Genomic DNA, 22,565 nt, shown 5'->3' on the forward strand with positions numbered 1-22,565 from the left:
TGAGTGATAATAAACTCAGAATTGTGAAGATGAGAGTTGTGAATATGAAAATCCCCACCATCTTACAATAAACATAAGATATGAAATTCCTACCCAAGAAAGCTTAATCTCAACCCTAACGAGACCTAGGTGTAATCTGCCAATACCATATCCATGAGAAGCACTCCCCATACCTCATTACCTTGGAATGTGGTCTCTAGATCAGACTCTGTGAAGACACAAAGGCTGAGTTTTGCAGCAAGGTTATGTGCAGCGTAGATGGCACCTCCAAGGAGCCCCTCTAATGACCTTGTATGTGTGAGTTGTATTTATGCAGATCATGTAGGATCCCTGACGCAGGTATGTATCTAAACAACTGATAATGTGGCAGACTTGTGTTGGCAGCTGCATAAACAATCCCTAACAAGTTTGCATTATGTTTCTGTCACACATAAGTATGAAAGGGACATGATGACAATACCTATGTACATCACTGATAATGACGCCATCTCAGAATGGCACTGATAATGAAAATCAAAACATTTCTTATAAAATAAAAGCAACTGCGAAAGCTAAAATAATGATAAAATAAATGGAATAAAACTGAGCATGCTAGGTGGGTAAAAGGTCACTAGGTGATGGAGGAACATGCCTGCAAGCCGAAGGCTAAGCTAACTCCTGTACTCAGGGAGGAACTAAAATGGATTCACCACACGAGCAGGCCGGTAGTTCCAGCTACAACCTCCTTCTCTTGAGGACAGAGTTCTGACTCCAGTGTTGCCATTTCCTTGTGCAATTAATGTTGCACTCCCCAGGTTGCAGAAAAACAATGGCCTCTCACTACCATTTTATGGGCATCCCATTCCGTGGCATGGATGGAGGTGGAGCCTTTGTTTTGCTCAATGTTTTGCCCAATACATGTTGAGAGTTCCTCATGAAATGGGGAATCAGATAGTGCTTCAGTCCGCAGTCGCCTTGTGGGGATGCACTGGTGCGGTCTACCTCAGTGTAGTTCCACTTGGAGGGGGCAGTGCTCAGACAGGGTGTGGGCCAAATACTCCACCCAGCATCACCATCTGCCCCAGCTACCTTGTACTTAGGGTCAAGTTGATCCTAGTGTGGAGGTCATGGACCGGGGAGTAAAATAAGTATTCACGCTCCATTGACTGACTAATGTGCCACATATTGTGAAGTTCCCTGTTCACAAGGCATGCACACTTGCTTCTCAAGGCAGTGGCGGAAGCAGCCGGTCAAGGCCAACATCCACAAGACAATTGAAATCTCCTCCCCAAACACATGGGACAGATGGTTCACGGAAAAGAGCAGGTGTGAGTGGGTTTAGAAATCCATTGAAACTGCAATTAGGGGAATTTATTCCTACCAATGACAAAAGTGTGACATCTAGTTGACCCTCCAACACCACAAACCTGCCCCCACACCTGCACTATAATGCTCCGTTCTGTGTGGCACCTCTGGACCTAACCATAAAAGTACCACCCGGGTTAATGCTGAGGAGGTTGTACCACAGACTTATCCACACCATTTAGCTTTGAGTTTCCAGAGTTCCATCTCTGTTAGGTGGGTTTCCTGCAGTATGGCAAAGTGCGCATGCTAGCGCCTGAGGTAGGCATGGATTCTACGTAATTTGGTGGGGGTTGCCATAACTCACACATTCCATGTGAGTACATTATAATGTGGGGCTATTCTGTCTGATTGTGCTCATTATGGATGATAAAAGCAAAACAGTCTAACATTTGGACATTCCCCCATTGTGGACACTCCCACTTCTCCTGAGAAACGCCCTTGAATTCACCAGAACAGACATGTAACAATGCACTGAACAGTGTTAACTAACACCCACCCCAGGCAGGCAGTACTCAGATCATTTGCCAGTCCCCTTAAAACTATAGCATGTGTATCTAAAACCAAACAAGGGGCTGAACTTATCCATGTGGAAGTCTCTTCATGGGGCGTGGTATCTGAGGGTGTATCTTACCTTGCAGTGTCAGCCCTGGCAAAAGATAGCACCCCATCCAGATCTTTTGCTGGGAAGCCGCATTGTTCTGCCTGAGGAGTGTCTCCTAGTATCCGGCTGCTTGTTTATCTAGCCATAGCACCCGGTACCTTAGTGTGTGGCAACCACATTTTGTTGCAGGGTCCTCAGCGTCATATAACAGCACTTCACATCAGTGCATTGGCAAGGCACAAGCTGGTTTTGCACAAGAAGCCGGGCTGCAAATTATCTTTCAGAGTGCATGGATGGAATTGTAAACCAAGGAACTAAGGTAAAGTGAGTTGTATGTCTTCCTCATAGGTCATTGGCTTGCATGGGGTGATCGCTGGACCTTTGGTGGTGTCTGCAAATGAGGAGTAGGAGCTCCCTGAATCAGAGGCAGAATCTGGAAGATGCTCCTCCCCGAGTACCATGAAGGAGTTTGAGGTATATTGGGTGGCCTCCCGTATTGCCTCAGCCCGCTTCTCCGCCACCCGGGTTTTGGTGGGTTTTGCCCTGGACAATGAGTGCCACTGTTAATTGGGGCAAAGAGTGAGCCAGTCACCATCCATCTTCCCCTCCTGTAGTGGTTAAGCTAGTCATTTGGCATGCAGCCACTTTCAAACATCTCCCGTGAGTTTTCTCATCATCAACGACCCTGAGCTTCACTGGGAACAAGAGTGCATACTTAATATTCAGGTCACGCAGGCATTGTTTCATTTTAGTATAGGAATTTCCCCATTGTTGAGCCTCTACTGTGAAATCCAGATATGCAGTGATGGAGACATTTTCAAATTTCCAGGGACCCCGGGCTTGAAAGCGCTGGAGTACGGTCCAGGTAGTTCAGTAGGCAGGCACAAATTGCTCTTGGTGAAGCACCCAGTGTGGGTGGCCTGCCCGATATCCTGTGTGCCCTTTCAATTGAAAAGAATTTCAGCACCATGTCCGCCAGTACAGTGTTCATCAGCCATTTCTTGATGAATAGTTCCATGCATGGGCCCTTCACACACTATGGAAAGCCAAGGAAGAGGACATTGTTTGGTCTGGATCTCCCCTACACATCCTCCACTCTCTGTTGCAGCGTTGCCTCCTCCGTGCTCAGGAGCTTCATCTGCTCTTGCAGTTCATGGATGGTAGATATCAGAGTGCCTAGGGATAACTCGGTTTCTTCCACTCCGTCTGTCAGTTTACGATGATCAGTGTGAAGGAGGTTCACATCCTGGGAGAACATGTCAGTTTTAATTTCTAGAGATGTTTTATTGTAAATGATTGCCTGCAGGACTCATTCAAATTGGGTTTAGTGTGCATGTAAAATGGTTTCCCATTGCTGGAGAGCACTTGAGGTGCAGCCTGTGGTCACTTGGGAGGGCATTGGTCCCAAATTATCAGGTAGTGTAGGTTTGGAGACATTAGGCTTCACCATTCTCACATTGGGACATGGGGTATCACCATGCAGTGTAGATTGTGGTTTTACTGTGAAACGCGTCCCTAGCAGTCATGACCGCAGATCAGGTGTCTCTACTATTGCAGCACATCTTATGGGTGCCCCAAGTTCTAATTCTCTGGAGGTTGGGTTATGAGAACATTTGCTGGCTGTGCTGCAGTCCAGGGGCAGGCGCTCCACATGTGTGACTCAGTCTACTCCAGTGCACCACCAGTCTTCCAGTTATAGCAGCACAGATTCCTCTTCACTTAATGAAATCAGTGGGTGATTTGTTCACATCTATACTCACTAGGGCCCCACAGCAGGAACAAGGATGGATGCTTCCCCAATCCAGGTGAACTCATGTACAATAGTATGCAGTGATGGGCTGCTGCGTCAAGTGCCCAAAAAAAGGTTTTTGCCGCCAGTAGGCCAGACAGCGAGCAAGTTGGATGCGTCAATCACTGGGCCTGCCTAAGAACAAGCTGAATGTGTGTGGGGCATGTAGAATCAAACACCCCAGGGGCACTTCTGCAATGCAAGATGATTTGTTGGCCCAGCCCGGTCATAAGATGTGTCTTTTATTAACCAGACCCATTTACATTCCCAGAGGTCGCCTGCTCCTGGTAGAATCTGTTATCAAGGAGGGCCGCTGACATCTAGGGTCCATATAAAGCAGTGGAGGTCTTCTATTTCTTAGCTGGTGTGATCTTAGGTGCCAGGCAAGTTCAGACCTCAGTGCTCCATCTCCGTTTCGGCCGCTCTGTGCACTCCAGCGAAGCCACATTCATCCCAGCACTCTGCACAGTAAAGCAGCGGATTTGGGCTTCTCCTTTAATTCCAGGGATGTGCTGTGATTATGTAGAGCCGTTCTGAGGCTCTACAGCTTTGGACATTGATGATGCAGGTGGGAGCAGGCCCTCAGGTGCAGTTGTAGGCTGATTCCCCTCCTCCTGGTGAGGGTCAAATCAACAAGGGAGCCCCTGGGGAAGCCACCCCATCTGCTCCTGATGTAGCAGCAGTGGGGGTAAATACGCTTCTTCACCTTGTTGGCCATGCTTTAGGCACTGACAAGCCAGTTGCACTGCTGCCGAGTGGGTGCAAGGCAGTGGCAATTCACTTCACAGGCACCCTTTGTCAGCCTGTCCCATGTCTCCTCCTCTCCTGCAACAGTTTCACGGGTGAGTCGGTGTCCTTAGCACAGCTGCCCTGAGGGAAGCCAGCCAGCAGTTATTGCAGAAACTGGATGGGTGTATAAAATTAATTATAGAAAACAGGCCAGACAAGGAACATTTCACAATGCGTCCAATATTGCTGCCATCTTGGGCACTCCTCCTACTGGAAATACATGATAAAAAAGAGTCAGCAACAAATTACACAAAAATCCATTTGGCAAGGGGATACTATGATAAGTGATTCCCTCACTAACTGGTGAAGGCAATTGGGTGCAGATGCAAGAGTCTTTAGCTTCCATGGTATTTACATATTCGTATAACAATTTGTAATATACTTTTGTAAATATGTCATCTCTAGAACCCTGTGCATGTAAATCTTTCTCATTGAACAAGGACTTTTTGTTTGCCATAGGGCTTGTAGAGCTCAGTGTGGGCAAACTCAATCCAATGAGCAGCAATATAATCAGTGTAACTGTCATAACTAATAATTCCTTATGTACACACACACTTACTACCCTTGTTTGAATTTGACTCAATGAGTTCTCTAATTTCAGAACAAAAATCAAAATTCAAAATGTATGAAGGCAGAAAATGCAAATTGTGGCAACAAAAATAACAACTGTCTCTTTCAGTACTTTTTTTATTTGTGAGCAAAGCAAATATCAATGAAAGATTCCGACCCCCTCACCGCCATCCTGTTCCTGGCGGTCGGACAGGATGGCGGTGAGGGGTGTCGTGGGGCCCCTGGGGGCCCCTGCAGTGCCCATGCCAATGGCATGGGCACTGCAGGGGCCCCCGTAAGATGGCCCCACTGTGAATTCCAGTGTCTGCTGAGCAGACACTGGAATTCGCGACGGGTGCAGCTGCACCCGTCGCACCTTCCCACTCCGCTTCCATTCGGAGCCGGCTTCCTCGTGGGAAGGGGTTTCCCGCTGGGCTGGCGGGCGGTCTGCTGGCGGTCGCCCGCCAGCCCAGCGGGAAAGCCAGAATGGCCTCCGCGGTCTTTCGACCGCGGAGCGGCCATATGGCGGTTCCCTCCAGGCGGGCGGCTCCCGCCGCCCGCCGGGGTCTGAATGACCCCCTAAAAAAATTTTTCTTAAAAGTTCAAACATTCATTCTAAAAATCTTCTTCATCTCCTAGAAAGTTCATCAAGTTTTCTCTAGAAAGTGTTAAAAAAGCCTCTAAGAAAAGTTCAAATGTCTCTAATAAAACTGCAGATCGAAATCACCAATAAACACGTAAATAGTATAATGTCTCTGTTCATCAAGTGACAACTAAATTTCCAAAGTTCAGTTTTGCCACAAGAACTAATTCAAGAATGCTCAACTGGACACGCATTCTTAAAACAAAATGTTGTAAATTCCTTCTCCTAGTCATTTGCTGCAAGATATGCCCATTCAGTTGCTGCATACTTTTGACTAGGTACTCTCTTTGATCTCCTAGCTACAGGTTTACCAGTATCACTATTGCTATGACCAGTTTCTTCTGGAATCTTGGGGGGCACTTGCACTACTGGCACAGCTTTTTCATTTGCCAATTTATCTCTGGGTAGAACTCTTTTTACCACAGCACTGGGTCCTTAATCAGCATCTGCGCTTTGTGTTGCCAACTCCTTCTGTCTCGACCCTTCTGTACCAAACACAGATGTTGACTCACTTAGATCCCCCTCAGACCACAATTGTGCTGTATCAGCCACTTGCACATGCCCAACAGCTTGACTAACCTGTTCCCTCCCACTCACTGTAATCGACCCTTCAGGGACTGATGCTGTATCATCAAGGGGACCTGGAACTTTGTGAGTATGGCTAGCATGCCCCCAATTAGGGACATAAGCACCCTTCACAGCATTTGTGGTCACTAACACAACCTGGTGTGACCCCTTCCAATGCATTTCTAAGCTGGGCTTGCTCACATGCTTCTTGACCATTGCCCAGTCACCTGGTCACAGGTCATGGCTGAGCGCCTGCTACAGTTGAGCTTCTGCAACCTGATGAGACACAGAATAAACCACGTTAGCTAGTCCTTTGCAGTCATCCAGTAGCAAGTCATCTGCGATGTTCACAAGTGCATTTGAGGGTACAGCTGGTAATCTCATGGCACATCCCATGATAATTTCATGCGGGGACAGGGCAATCTTTCTGTCTAGATTATTGTACAAACTCATCAAAATAAGAGCCAATGCATCAGGCCATTTCAGGGAGGTGGAGACACATACTTTTGCCAACCTGGACTTCAAAGTTCCATTAACTTGCTTCACCAATCCAAAAGCCTCAGGTCTCTAACTGTAGCATAGTCTTTGTTAAACTTGTAATGATGCACATAATAATTTCAGGACCTCACTGTTGAAGTGTGTCCCTCGGTCTGTCTCTAGAGAAGTCGGAAAGCCGAACCTAGATATCAGCTCCCTAAGTCAGAGTTTTGCTACTGCAAGACTGTAATTTCTCCTGATTGGGTAAGCCTCAACCCAACGAGAGAAAACACATACAATAAGCAAGATTTATCTCAGTCAGTTGCATGTGAGAAGCTCAATCAAATCAAGTTGCATCCGGTTGAAAGACCCTCCTGATCTGCCTATATGGCTCAGTGTGACTACTGTATGTTTTTCCTACATTCATCTGCTGACATGTTTCATATCAGTGACATAAGGCCTCTGCCATCAATCTGCATCTGGGGTTGAAACAAGTCTGAATGTTCTAATCATAGCATCAGGACCAACATAAGCCAACCATGATAATGCTTAGCTATAGGTGGTAACAAACTATTAGGCATCACCACTCGTCCATCACTTGAAACCCGAACATAATCCTCATCTATCTTGACACAACCTGCTCTAAACCAACCTTGCTGGTTTTCCTCTGACACTTCTTCCTGCTAACTCTTAACTTCCAGATATCTGTAGCAGTTAACAGAAGTTTGTGACGTCTTATCATTTGGCTCATTAGAATACTCTCCATTAAAGACAGTTCAATTCAGGGCACAATATTTTGCCACCTCATTGGTGTAGTTGTTTCAGAGAGTTACATAATCAGTGGCGTTATGGTGTGCAGCGCACTTTACAACCGCAATTTGGGCAGGAAATTCTAATGCATTCAAAATATTACATACCATGGGGATTATTACAACTTTGGAGGAGGTGTTAATCCGTCCCAAAAGTGACGGTAAAGTGACGGATATACCACCAGCCGTATTACGAGTTCCATAGGATATAATGGACTCGTAATACGGCTGGTGGTATATCCGTCACTTTACCGTCACTTTTGGGATGGATTAACACCTCCTCCAAAGTTGTAATAACCCCCCATGTCTCCATTGTCAATTGATGATCCAGAAGAAGTTAGGACGCCTCTCTGGACCATAACTGTAGTGACCAACATCGATACCATAATGACTATTGGTGAAAATTGTCACCTTCAGCTGTTTAGAAACACAACATGCTCTTGTAAGACAAACTAATTTGGCTACTTGGGTGAAAAGATTCCATGAAGCCAGGAGGCTTTGAATACGCCAGAGACAGTACAGATGATACAACCAGCTCTCAGGGTACCATCATTGTACCTTAAACAGGAGTAATCAACAAACATTATATAATCATATTCAGGCAGGGAAATGTCTTGAATGTCAAGTCTTGGCTTGGGGCATAGTTCAGTAACACCCAGACAGTCATGCTGAATTTCCTCAGTACAAGCATCCTTTACATATTTGTCATTCACAGGTATGGACTTACAATTTCTGGGTTCAAAGTACCGCAATTCTTGGGATGAACATTCTGAGCAGGGAGTATAACCTCCTCATAACGGGTCAGACACACACTTGTAAGATGCTGAGTTTTGGTGCAGGTTAACAATATCTCCACTGAAAGGGGGACCAAAACAATTAATGAGTTGCCCATAACAATGCTTTCACAGTGTCCTATACTGATGCAGACTGCAGCAATTGCTTTAAGGAAACCAGGTAAAGCAAAAGCCAGAGGATCAAGAGTGGCTGAAAAATATACCATAGGTCGGTTGGTACTTCCATGCATTTGAGTCAAAGCTGAGAGTGCATCCTTCCACAGTAGTACAAAGTAAAACATTTATTATAATCAGGCATTCGATAAGCAGGGACACAACAGAGATTTTCTCTCAGCTCTGTGAAGGCACATTTGCAGTTGTCATCCAATGGTACCAGATCAAACACATCTGTGTGTGTCAGCCTCTATAAAGGCTTGGCCATAAGGAAAAAGTTTGGAATACACTGGCAACAGTAGCCACTATTCCCAGAAACATCCTGACTTCTTTCTGTGTTTTCTGGGGACTCATTTTCAGAATTGCTGAGATTCTTTCTTGCAACACCTTCCTTGCACTTTTCTCAATGTGGTGACCTAAGTACAAGACTCCTTTCTTACAGTACTGCAATTTTGTCAGGGATACTTTATTTCCATTCTCAGCTAAGTGTTTCAATAGAGCAATGGTATCTCTCCTACATGCTTCTTGAGTATCTGATGCTACTGATAGGTCGTAAATTGCACTGAACCAAGACTGAATGGTAGTCCATTTTAAGGGACACTAGGTTCTTTTTCAAGATCTGGTTAAAAATTGAGGGGCTCTCAGAATACACTTGTAGAACTTGGCACCATGCCAAAACATGACTGTCAAGCAAAAATGCAAAGAGAAACTGGTTCTCTTCATGCAAGGGTATGGAAAAGAATGCCTGGCACAAATCAATCACAGTAAACCTCTCTACGTCGCATGGAATTTCTAATATAATCACTGCTGCATTTGGTACCACAGGACAAAATGGAACAAATATCTCATTAATTTTGAGCAAATCCTGGACAATGAGGTGTTTTCCAATGAGCTTCTGCAGTCCCATAATAGGAGAGTTACATGGACGTCTCATTACCTCTCTTAGAATTCCATGTTCTATCAATAAATCTGTCATAGGAGCAATTCCAACAATTGTTTCAGGTGTCATGTTATATGGGGGAATTCTCAGAAACACAGCATTCGGTTTTACTGTAATCTTGATAGGCTCAACTCATTTAATGAGCCTTATCTCTTTTTCTGAAAAGTCCCAAGCTTCGGGGGGTACAGGATCTTTAAATCCTAAGATAATTCATTACATGTCAACACTGGGTACAATGTGACACCTAGGGTTTGATTAACAATTTTAAAAGCTGAATCTTCCTCATTTGTGTGGATTTCAGACCAGTCATGTCCAAGCAAGCCTACAGGACTTGAGTCACATACCACAAATTGATGCTCATCTTCAAAGGAACCTATTTTGATGGGGTCAGATTCGGTTACTGGGTTGGACAATTGTTTATTTGCTACTCCTACAACTTGAATTGTCTTTCCTGAAAGGCGCAAGTTCAGTACTTCTGCTGTTTTAATAGTAGAGCATGTGGCACCTGTGTCTACTAAAAATTAAACATGACACATTTACATCACCATCCACATATGGACCACGCTGATCCACTTCTTAGGAAGCACGTAATATGCATTCCTCTTTTTTCTGGCACCTTAACTGAAAAATGTCAGAAAAATCATCATTACTCAGACCAATTAAAGGAAACTGGAGGGGAGATTTACAAAACTGTCTCCCAACACAGCGCAGCAATGAAAAATGTTGCGCTGCGTGACTGGGAGGGAGCAGGAGAGTGCCATATCTAGAAAGATATGGTACTCCCCTCCCCTCTCTGTAGCACTGGTGCTGATTTCAGCTACTGTGCACCACGCACACACCTTTGCCCCATAGTGCAAAGGTGTGTGCATGAGTCTAGCATAGGTTTTTAAACTGGAAGGGCACCCTTTAAAACTTCCACTACTCAATTTAAAACTTCTCTTACTTTGTATGCATGCAACACATTTCTCCTTTTAATGCATGCTTTCAAATAGTGTTAACTTTTGGCGCAAAGTAAATTAGGAAAAAAAATATTTTGTGCTGGTTAGCATCACTTTTGTGCTTGTTTGTTTGCAAATCTCCCTCTGTGTTGCCAACCGATTCATATCTACATTTGTAACTTGATTTAAAATCTGTCGGGAAACATTTGTCTGTTGTTGGGACATTGGAGCTTGTAGAACTTGCATCTTCTGTTTCTGGGATACATTTGAATTTTGTTTTCAGGGTCTCTCGACTCTGTGTATTTGAACCTGATCATTGCCTTGTGGATGTACAATTCTACTCTTTAGGTACTCAGATAATCAGGTACATACTCTGTACCTGATTATTCACACCATTAGGGGGACACGCCCTCCTCCAATGGCCCAACTGGCCACAAGTGTAACATAGATTGGTTCTTTTCAAAGCAGAGCCATCAACAACAGCTACACTCTGATCTAAAGGAAGATCGCATCCTCTACCTTATTGCTGATAGCCATTACCTTATCACCTGAGTTCCCTGCATTCCACCAGTATTCCCTGCAAACTGTTGAATCTGACTAGCTCTCCGTGCAGCTTTCAGATGTCTCACTTTCTTCTTCAAATAATTCTGCTTTAATTCCAATTCATCTCTGCAGTTTTTTGCATACCACAGGATTTCATCAATCAGTTTGTTCTGCCAACAAATCAAATGCTGGTGAATCATTGTACTTATGTCTGGTTTCAATCCCTGCAAAAATATGAAAACAAAATGTGTCTTCCGTACCACTGAAATGCTTGAAAGCCTGCAACAATCTCCTATAATAGGAATGTATTGAATCATTAGATTCCTGAGTCAATGTCTTTAGGGGACAGCTTTATTTTTAAAGAGGCAATCACTTTCTGATACTTTGTCTTCACCTCTCCAGACAGAGCATAAATCACTGTATCTCTGGGAGGTTCACTGTCAGGCCAATAGATTGCAACCTTACACTCAGTCCATAACTCACGCGGAACCACAATGTCAAATGATGCATTTAAATCTTCCCACAGGCATTTTGAAAGTGTCACAAATCGCTCTGTCTTCTTATACCATTCCACTGGTTTCTCTCTCAATTTTGAGTAATCATTTGTGAAGGAACATATATAACTCCAATGTACAAATACATTTCCACACCTAGGAATTTCTCTCCTGGGAGGAATTTTCACATTTCCCTCCAACTTGACTTGCTCCTGCCAGGGATAAATCTGTTCTTGTTTGCTTTTGAGTTCTTTTCTTTGCCCATCTTCCTTCCCACTGGTCTAACACTCCCCATTTCCGAAAGTAAGTGATCAATTCTCTAATCTGCAATCTCATTCTAGGAGGTTTCATGTTCAATATATCCTTGTCATAGAAATCTACTCTGTAAGTTATCTTCAAGGGTTTTGATTGCTCCAAACCAACATCATATCTCTGGGCTGATTCAGCTAGTCTGTCATAGGCTTGTCCTGCCTGTTTTGTAACGTCTTTGCACACAAATCACAATTCATCTCTAGTGTAAGTCTCCGGATGAACATGGTCTAAATTACCAGAATCATCTCATTCATTTCTAATTTCAATCTGGGTATATCTAATCGTCTATCTCTCTCTGGGTTATGTCCTGCTCTTGCGATGCAACTCATTCCTTCTGTTGCACCAGCAGGGCTCCAATTATTCAGCCACTCATTCAATTGCTGGGCAGTAAAGCCTTGCAAATTTTGTAGATTATTCTGTAATAATTCTTCCGTTCTTGGATGACCTGCGATTGATTGATTCAGGGTACTTGCAGTGGACATGTCTTCTGCAGTGTTAAAAGGTAACCTTTTATTCAGGGTACTATAGTCGATGTGCTTAAGGGGTTCTGACCAGGGCACAAAATATGGAAAGGATCTCTGAGAAACTCTTGCATCAGGATAAATCCTGTCTGACTTGTCATTGAAGCCAGATCTGGTCTAGGAAGAGAATGTTTTCTCTCCATCTCTGAACCACTTGGGCTCACAAATTCCTGTGCACTGTTAGACGCAAGTGGGATATTCAGTACATTTTGAACATTCAGAACATGTGTGGGTATTATTCCTAGTTATACATGGAGCATGCAAAGGATCAACTGGACCTATTGTCACTGAAACTTTCAATGCATCTTGTTTAATGTAATTCATTGGATTCTGTGTAACTGCCAATCCTACACTTTGTCCTGTCAAATTAACATTTGAAGCATGTCCTGGTTTATTCTGGGTAAAGGTCTGTACAGGCTGGTTTGAACTGAAACTTTGCACAGGCTGATTAAAATTAAAACTCTGTGCTGGATTATTCATGCTAGAACTCTGTGCAGACTGATTTGTTGTAAAGCTCTAAACTGGTTCATTTACATTAGAAGTCTGTCCTACTGAACTCGCGTTTGAAACTGACGTTCTCTGATTTAGGGTCTGTTCAACTGGTGCAGAAGGTACATCAAAAGCCACGATTCTCAGTGTCTCTCCTGCCACTCCTATATGCTCAGACTATTGTGAAAGCAGACGATTTAACAATAACTGATTTATAAAGTAATGAACCAAATTACTCTTATAAGTTTCAACTTTGTTTTCATTGTCTGTTCTGCTTTTTTTGTCTTTTTCTTAGTCTTTGGTTTAGTGCTTTCTCCTTCACCAACAGTAATGACTGCATACAACCTAGCTCCTCCAGTGATATCTACTCTCCAAGTATTTTGCTGACTATCCCACCTTGCTTCTGCAGCTGTTCTTGTTGCTTTCTTCATTCTACTCTCTTACTTATCTTGCTGTTTCTGATGAGCCATATTTTCTCAAGTATTAAGAGCTTCAAGTTGTGCGGGTATTGGTGGAGGTTTTATCTCATTAAGTACTTACCTCAGGTTCTCAATAATTCTTAAATTAAATGTTCCATAGCGAGGAAATGCTAATGAACCTTCCTTCTCATTAATCTTATGCCATTGCTCAAACCACAAATATGCACATTTTCAGTCAATACATATAAACTGCAGTGCCTTCAGGTGGGGTCTCTATTCCCTCTCTAACCAGAATAAATACATTTTATCTCAATGCACTCTCTAATGCTTTAAAGAACTTCATATTTCAATAAAATACAGAAAATTCACAACAAACATTTTGTTTGAATCAGGAAATAATTCAGTTTCCACAATTCTCTTCTTGATGTTAGCAACCAATAGCAATGCGACATTCTGTGATGTAGTCCACCAATACCATTGCAGCTGCACACCAACTGAACAATACCAGCAAAACACAAGACGTCGTCAATCTTGCTCCTTACAGCAGCTCATCCTCCTTCACAGTTTCTCGCATACACATTCTTTTCACACAACCGTGTTGACTTGAAACCAACTAATCTACCTTCACTCAAGGAATACTATTTGCACTGTTGACGACGACTCATGAAAAGCACCTTACACTGCAGACAACAAGTTAACCAAGTGTCTTCTACACTTGTGGATTATCCTGGGATCTTAGGGCTTGGGGGACTCATTCAAAAACAACAAGTGCTTCTTAGCATTAAGCTCCATCACACTTCACTGCGATCTTTGACCAAAGAAAGGCTAGTGCAAACCCTATTAATACTCACACATCAGCTGTAGAGGAATGACTCTGAAACTATATTAATCATCGGAATGAACAATGGGACACATTTTTTCGGTTGGCAATTTGCATGAAAAAAAATTGGGATCTTTAGCACTGTGCCTCCCCCTCGTGGGAGCAACCAGAACTTTGCTACCAGATTTGGTAAAGCATATTTTTTCTTAGGGTTATGCCTTACATTGAGGTCAGTACATCCTTTTACCCAGCATCAAGGGGTGGAGAAATAGTTCAATCAAATCTTCACACAATACAATTTAAATTGACAGTATGGCCTATGTGGCCACATAAGGAAAACCCCAGTCTGAAATCCTCATTGGTTGACCAAGACAAAGGAAAAGATGCAAACAAACAAGCATCAAAAGGACTAAACATTCAACAACAAAAAAAATACAAAACATCGGAAAGATTATTTGATGAACAGAAAACAAGTGCTGTTCAGTTCCTTCAAAACTTAGCTAACTAGGGCATGGGGAATCACTCCAGATTAGCAATTCAAAAAGTTTAACATGCTGAGATGATCACATCTGAACAAAAAGGTAAAAAGAAAAATGACAAAAAGAATTTGGAAAAAATGGCATCTGTGGCAATGGGGGACTAACCAAAATGGGCAAAAAGTAGGTAAAAAGGGAAGGCTTCAGCATGGTGGAAGCTCTAACAAGAGTCTTCTTCTTTGGTCAATGAAAACATTCTGAGTCTCAGCAAAGCATTGGAATAAAGGGTAATTGTAGAGAGGACTGTACCTCTCAGAGTCCAAGGGGATGCAGCCAGAAGGGTGCAAAGGGGCAGACCGACTGGGGACTGGTATATTAAAGTCCAAAGTCCAAAGTGCAAGATGATTTGCTTATCCATCACTAAATATGACTTGGAAGGTGTGATTGTATAAAGATTTGTCATGCAACATGAAACTGCAACATCAGTGAGGATTCCCACTAGTGACATGAGAGAGGCATCCATCTCAGTTCATCTGTACAGGCTTAAACAAATGTAGACAATTTACTTTCACATGTCCTAAATTTACTAGGCTCAAGGTTAGATTCTGAGGTTCACTACATGTAGACCAAAAGGGCATTTATCACCAAGTTAGTCTTGGAACGAAGACTGAAAGAAAAGTTCACATTACCAAGAATGACTAAACATTTTCCTACACAGTCAACTAACAGAGCCTTGCAGGCCTCACTTAGGCTAAGCAAAGTGAATTAAAACAGAACATTTATTTATACAAAATAAGGCACATATTACATTCAAAGTTATGAATTCAGCATTGATAGGCTTTTTGAATGTTCATGCTGCAGTAGATTTAAAAGATAATAACTATTAACACATTGCTTTAACAATAATGTACAGCTAAATTTTTTGACATTTGCGTGCAACATTTAAAAGATTACTTCTCTGAAATTCATTGTCCTTTTACTGAAAACTATTAATTAACATCATACAGAATTACATACAGCTGAGTTATTTGATTATAAATTGAAATTTTAGAGCCGTACCACAACACTTTAGTAACTTGCAGTGAATGAACATTAATATAGGCTTTTAGTGCACCACTTTACAATGACTGCATTGATACTTCAATTACTAGAATTAATAGATTGTCAAATATAGATGATCAATGTGAGTAGCAACATGTCACGAATTACCTTTCGCTTACTGCCCTGATCAGGTAGGGATGACGTGCGGCCTCGGTTCTTGTAAGTCTTGCTCCTGACAGTAGTATGCCACCACAGACCATGCCCTTCAGAAGGAGTCCCAGAGGAAAAACTCCAAAGGGAAAAAACCTCAAGACAGGAACTCCTTGGAACAGAAAAAGAGGACACAAGAAAATTAGAACTTCAACGCCTGGAAATTATCACTGGAAAGGCAGAGGAAAAACAGGAGCAAAAAATGGAATTCAAGAGAAGACCAGCCGGAGCGTGACCACCACAGGAGAAGTGTTGCAACGCAAAGAGAAGAAGAATCTAACCCCTTGTATGCCCCTTAGCAGCAAGTGACGCACAAAAAAGTAGGAATGCCATCTTGGATTGGGAAAGGGGCTATAGAACAAGACTAGAAAGACACCATTTTGGTGAGGAGAACAGATGCATGCAGGGAAGGGGAAGAAGAATGGTATGCTGGGAAAGAAAAATCATGGCTCCCCCAGGAAGAAGAAGGAAGAAGAGAAAACCATAGATCAGGGTAAGTGAAAGGGCTGGGGGGGGCATGGGCACTCCACGGCAACATCCGTGCCGCGCATTGTACGCAGCGAGACCCAACGTCCAAACCTGGGGGTCTGGCCTCCCCGTGGCCAGGAAAACGGGCCACGGTTGGAAAAAAGGGGCACGGCGGGCACTGCAACCCGGAAAACGGATCACGGCCCCCACCGCGGCCTGACCAGGGGATGCCGCTGTAGCCCCCGGTATGACACAACAACATTTCTGCTACATCACATTGATCTCTAAAGAAATGTGCTGCATTTGTTGAAGTCTGTAAAGAGAGTTCTGTAACCTAAATACAACACTCCACAGTAACAGTGTCACAACATGACAAAAACATAAATAAGACATCACCACAATACAATTAAACCAACAAAACACCTTAACAAAACAACTTATTGCCACAAACAGCTGCACCGTAAGTACACATTTCATGTGTTGTTGTATTGCACTGTTGAGTTGCATTGCTTTTTAGTGTTTTTTATTGCTGTATTTGTTGTGTGTGTTATGCTGTTTTTTTGTGTTGGTTTTCACGGGTAATTTTTTTTGCATTGTTAGAGGCATAGCTTGGCAACTGAGATTTGCGGTGTGAGCTACAGATTTTCCAAAAATTGCACTGGCATATAGGGGGTCATTCTGACCTCGGCGGTAAAAGTCCCTTACCGCCGGTCAGAAGACCGCCATAACACCGCCGCGGCCGCGGTTAACCGCCACGGTCATTCTGACCCACAACGGCCAAACCTCCAAAATTCCATCCTCCACTGCAGGCCGCCACTTCAGCGGGCAGCGATAAACTGGAGATGACCAAACCTCCACCGTCACGCCAACAGAAATACGCCCATGCCATTACGACCCACGAATCCACACGGCGGTCATTCAAACGCGGTATTCCATTGGCGCTACACACCGCCGCGGTCAGAATACACACACATCACCAAAACACAGCCACATTGGACAATTTGAAATACACACACCTGATACACATACACACACCACACCCACACAATCAACCAACTATAAAACACACACCCACATCACCCACAAACCCCTGCGACCATAATTACTGAGAGAAGGAGAGAGAGACACAGCAGACAATCCAAAGCAAGACACACTGAGGCACACTACACCATCACACACACCACATAGTAGCACAAAGCACCACTCACCAACATACTTATCATCACATACACCACCCCACACCTCACCCACACCACCCCATGGCACCCCAAAGGCACCCACGCTTTTCGGACCAAGAACTCCGGGTCATGGTGGAGGAAATCCTAAGAGTGGAACCCCAGCTCTTCGGCTCGCAGGTGCAGCACACCAGTATAGCTAGGAAGGCGGAGCTATGGCAGCGGATCGTGGACAGGGTCAACGCGGTGGGACAGCATCCCAGGAATAGGGAGGACATACGCAAAAGATGGAACGACCTACAGGGGAAGGTCCGATCGATGGTCTCCAGGCACAACATCGCGGTCCAGAAGACTGGCGGCGGACCCCCACCCACCCCTCCCGAATTCACATCGTGGGAGCAAGACGTCTTGAACATCCTGCATCCTCAGGGCCTCGCAGGAGTAGCCGGAGGAATGGACTCTGGTAAGTCCAATCTCAACTACTATATCCCCCCCACCCCACCAGCATGCCAACCCACACCCTCACCCCCAACCCCCCAGCACACATCCTCCCTGACAATGTCTCACCAGCACAACCCACCCATCCCAACACCAACTCCTGCATGCCAACACAAATCATGGGCACCCATCACCTAAGCATGACCACTGCACTAACCCCCCCCCCCCTAACTACCCTCACAACACCTCCCTCAAGGGAATGCCTGCACTGGGGGACAAGGGCACCCATAACACGCACGCTATTGCACACACAGAAACAATAACCAAACTCTCTTACCCCATGCAGGACCCGAACGACAACACACCAGCCAGGAGGGTCCAGAAGTGTCCATCCCACCACCGGAACAGGCCCACACTGAGGATAGCAGCTCTGTCGACAGTGAACCTGATGACCAGCCCGGACCATCGGGGACCTCTGGGCAGTCGGTTCCCCTCAGGCAGCCACAGGCCACACCAGACCCGACCCCCTCTGACAACACCAGCACAGCTCCCACCCAGCGGGCCCATGCCTCTGTCTCTAGGACAGCTCAATCAGCGGTGTGTCTGCCACTACAGGGCACCCAGGCTAACCCAACACCCCAACACCAACAGGGACCTGGGGGCATTGGTAGCAGGCACACCGTCCAGGGGACAGAGGCCGGGGGAAACCGGCCAGCTCGGAGGGCTGCTGTGCGACAGGGGGGGGAGGAGAGGCCCAGGGAACCCACTCTCCAAGAGGCCCTCACCATCCTCATGGGGGCATACCACCACTCCCAAGAAACGATGGCGACGGTACTGGCCAGGTTCACTGAGATCCAGGCACAGCAGGAGGAACGCTACATGGGGTTCAGGGAGGAGCTGAGAATCATCGGGACCGCAATGGGGACCATCGTCCTGGCCCTCCACAGGATAGAGGACGCGTTGCGGGACCATGGTGCACCACACAGGGCCCCTGTCACTAGCCCGGACCAGGAACAGCCTACCACCTCCGCCGGCGCTAGTGGACAGGAGGTCCCAACACCTCGACAGCCCCCCAGAACCCCACCTCCTGCTGAAGAACAACCACCCCGTAAGAGGAGCCTGAGACTAAAAAAAAAGACAGAGTAGGATGTCAAGACCCCCGCCAGCAGGACATACCCCCTCAAGTCTTCCCACTGTCCCACATAGCCACCCTGTCCAACCATGAACTGCCTATGCTCCATCCTTCCACAGGCAAAAGGACAATGCACCTGTGAGACTGAGAACTGGACTCTGCCATGGATATTCCTCCACCCCCACCCATCACCCTTAGAATCACATGTACCGATATCTAGCACTGTAAATAAATCACATTTTGCACACAAATCTGTTTTGAGTCATGCTGTATTATTAACAAATGTATTACATATTACTGTTCAATTTCTGTTCTGTCAATTAGTCATGACAACATACCAATGTCAATACGCTGTATTTCATGGGCGAACCAAGCAGAAGTCAGGTACTGAGTCAGACAGCCCTGAGAAGGGAAGGGAAAGGCAAAAATTAAAAACATCTGTGGGGAACTACAGAAAGTACAGATGCAGGAGGCTATAAGCAATTGTGAAATGGCGTGGGTGATTCTTACCTGTGTGTTACTGGAAATACTGTTGTATCACTCTGTCCCTATTGTCTGTGTCGTCCTCAGAGTCTTCCTCCTCTTCACTCTCCACAGGCTCCACGGCTTCTACAACACCACCATCTGGACCATCCTCCTGCAGGAAAGGCACCTGGCGTCGCAAAGCCAGGTTGTGGAGCATACAGCACGCCACGATGATATGGCACACCTTCTTTGTTGAGTACATTAGGGATCCACCTGTCATATGCAGGCACCTAAACCTGGCCTTCAGGAGCCCAAAGGTTCGCTCAATCACCCTCCTAGTACGCCCATGGGCCTCATTGTACCGTTCCTCTGCCCTGGTCCTGGGATTCCTCACTGGGGTCAATAGCCACAGCAGGTTGGGGTAACCAGAGTCACCTATTAGCCACACACGCTGTCTCTGTAGCTGTTCCATCACATAGGGAATGCTGCTATTTCGCATAACATACGCGTCATGCACTGACCCTGGGAACTTGGCATTTACATGGGAGATGTACTGGTCAGCCAAACAGACCACCTGGATATTCATTGAATGGTAATTCTTCCTGTTCCTGTACACCTGTTCATCGTCATTTGGGGGGACTAAAGCCACATGGGTCCCATCAATTGCACCAATGATGTTGGGGATGTGTCCAAGGGCATAGAAATCAGCTTTCACTGTAGGCAAATCACCCTCCTCTGGGAAAATGATGTAGCTCCGCATGAGTTTCATCAGGGCAGACAACACTCTGGATAAGATCTTGGAAAACATAGGCTGAGACATCCCAGATGACATGGCCACTGTTGTCTGGAATGAGCCAGTTGCAAAGAAATGGAGGACAGACAGAACCTGCACTAGAGGGGGAATTCCTGTGGGTTGGCGGATGGGGGACATCAGGGCTGGCTCCAGCTGGGCACACAGTTCATGAATGGAGGCTCGGTCAAGTCGGTATCGTAGTATTATGTTGCGTTCTTCCATTGTGGACAGGTCCACCAGCGGCCGGTACACGCAAGGATTCCTCCTTCTCATCGCTAGTCCCAGCGGACGGTGCCCAGGAAGGAAAATATGGAGTACAGAGTCAATCCACTCACAGGTACGTACAACACAGCTTGCACAGTACAGGTAAATGTATGGTTTGATATGTTTGTATGTGTGCCATTGCAAGGCCTAGGCCTGTGTGACGCATTAGAAATTAAGCCATGTGGGCCCTTGAAATGGGCGATGCCTGACCTGTGAAGTGGGACAATGGGATGTGAGGTCACTGCGCTGGCGGGGCACACCGTGGCGGTAGGCGGTCGAAGACCGCTGTGCGAAGACGCATTGGTTAACATTGAAGCCTATGGGTTTCAGGAGCCAATGACGAGGTGCGCCGGCGGTCGCGGGACGCACCGCCGCGGTACGCACCGCCGCGGGCGTGACCGCCATTTTCTATCTGCTCAATCATTCGAGACCTGATCATCCACAGGAGAGGACCTATACTGCAAGTGCTGCTGTGAACTCGGTCTGGAAGTGACAATGGCAGCTGCTACTGGTGAAAGGGCCCCCGCCTTCAGTTCAGAAGAGTTGGAGAAGCTCGTGGACGGGGTCCTCCCCCAGTATGCGCAACTCTACGGTCCTCCAGACCAACAGGTGAGTACACTCAGTGCACATTGAATGGGTTATGCCTGTGTGGAGGGGGGGGGATGTAAGTTGGTGGGGTGTGGAGGGAAAGGGGAGTGCAACGCACGACAGATGAGAGAATGGGAACCATGACAAGGTTGGGGAGGGGGGGGCATGTACTCCAAACATGCAGATATGTGATGGTTTCTCTTTCCCACCCTGTACATGTCAAACAGGTGAGCGCCCACCAGAAAATCGATATTTGGCGTGCCATCGCCGAGGAAGTCCGGAACTTGGGGGTCCACAACAGACGGGGCACCCACTGCCGCAAGAGGTGGGAGGACATCTGCCGCGGAACGAGGAAGACCGCAGAAACACTGCTGGGGATTGCCTCCCGACCTAGGAGGGGTGCCAGTCGCACCATGACCCCCCTGATGTCCCGGATCCTGGCGGTGGCCTACCCTAATTTGGATGGGCGCTTGAGGACAGCACAGCAGACGCAAGGGGGTGAGTATCCGCACATTCTCCTATCTGTATGCGCATTGGAGGCGTCTGGGTGGGGGAGGAGGGCTGTGGGTGACATTAGGCCCGGGCGCTCTCTGTAGTGTAGTCCGCTCTCTTAGGCATGGTCCTGTGCCCCCGCCCCCCACCTCTGTAGGGTGCCAAGTGCAGCTACCCATGCTCCAGCATCACACATGTGCGCGTGTGTTGTCCCTAGACCTGTTTGCCTAGTCAGAAGTACTGAGTAGTGTACCCCAAGTTCGCGACTTAGTGCACGAGGCACCTGTGTCTGTCCTCTCCGCAAAGGGTATTGCTAAGGCATGCACTCAACTTTGTTTAATTTCTCCCCCCACCCTAAATCTTTGTCTTCTTGTGTTTTAGCATCATCAGGCGGAGGAGATTTGGCGTCGGAGCAGGAGGGAGCTGCAGGTCACCAGGCCCCGGTGGGCACTGACACAGACACCGAGGGCACCAGTGATCCGGAGGGCGAGGGGAGCACCACAACGGGGGCCGGTGGAGACACCAGCGACATGGACACGTCCTCGTTTGGGAGCTCCCTAGCAGGGGCGGCACCATCTGTGCCCCCCACAACAACAGGTACAGCCGCCACCCAGCGCACCAGCACCGCCCTCCCAGCAGCCCCTCAGTCTTCGCTCCGTGGCCGCTCGGCCAGGAAGGCGCGCGCCTCCTTCGCCCCAGGCACCTCAGCCCCTGCCTCTGTTACCCCTGCTGCCCTCAGTGCGGAGCTCATTGACCTGGTGAGGACGGTCATTGTTGGGCAGACTACCCTTCTGAATGCCATCCAGGGGGTGGAAAGGGAGGTGCATCGGAGCAATGCCTACCTGGAGGGCATTCATTCGGGTCAGGCTGCCCATCAACGAGCGTTCACTGCTCTGGCCTCAGCACTGACGGCAGCCATTGTCCCTGTCTCCAGTCTCCCTCTTTTATCTGCCTCCACCCTTTCTCTGTCTCCTGTACCTCAACCTATCCCATCCACACCATCAGACCAGCCTGCACACACCTCAACACCCA

The sequence above is a fragment of the Pleurodeles waltl genome, chromosome 6, assembly GCF_031143425.1.
Source record: "Pleurodeles waltl isolate 20211129_DDA chromosome 6, aPleWal1.hap1.20221129, whole genome shotgun sequence".
NCBI lineage: Eukaryota > Metazoa > Chordata > Amphibia > Caudata > Salamandridae > Pleurodeles > Pleurodeles waltl.